We start from the raw sequence: 396 nt of genomic DNA on the forward strand, positions 1-396 counted from the left end.
ACACACACACACACACACACACACACAATAGTGTATTTTTTTCAAGCTTAAACTTGAAATATCCATTTCCCATGTAATAACCTATTAAGATTTTGATCCCATTTCTTTGGTGCCACCTTTCGAATCATGCAAGAGGTGAGAAAAGGAACAAGGAATGAGCAAGGAATCTGAGTTAGGCGTCTCGCTCCTGTCTCTTTGGCTCTCTCTCCATGCTTGTCACTGTCTAACTCTGTGAGAAAGGAATCACGGCGGCTATATTGGCTTTCTGGAACACTCCTCAGCTCTGAATGGGAAGGTCACCCACAGCGTGGACAAGAGAGATTCAATTTAAAATCGGTTCAGCTCACCGAGGAACACTACACCTGTGCGTATGTCTGTGTGTGTGTGTGTCTGTGT

Source organism: Etheostoma spectabile, chromosome 3, assembly GCF_008692095.1.
Source record: "Etheostoma spectabile isolate EspeVRDwgs_2016 chromosome 3, UIUC_Espe_1.0, whole genome shotgun sequence".
Taxonomy (NCBI): domain Eukaryota; kingdom Metazoa; phylum Chordata; class Actinopteri; order Perciformes; family Percidae; genus Etheostoma; species Etheostoma spectabile.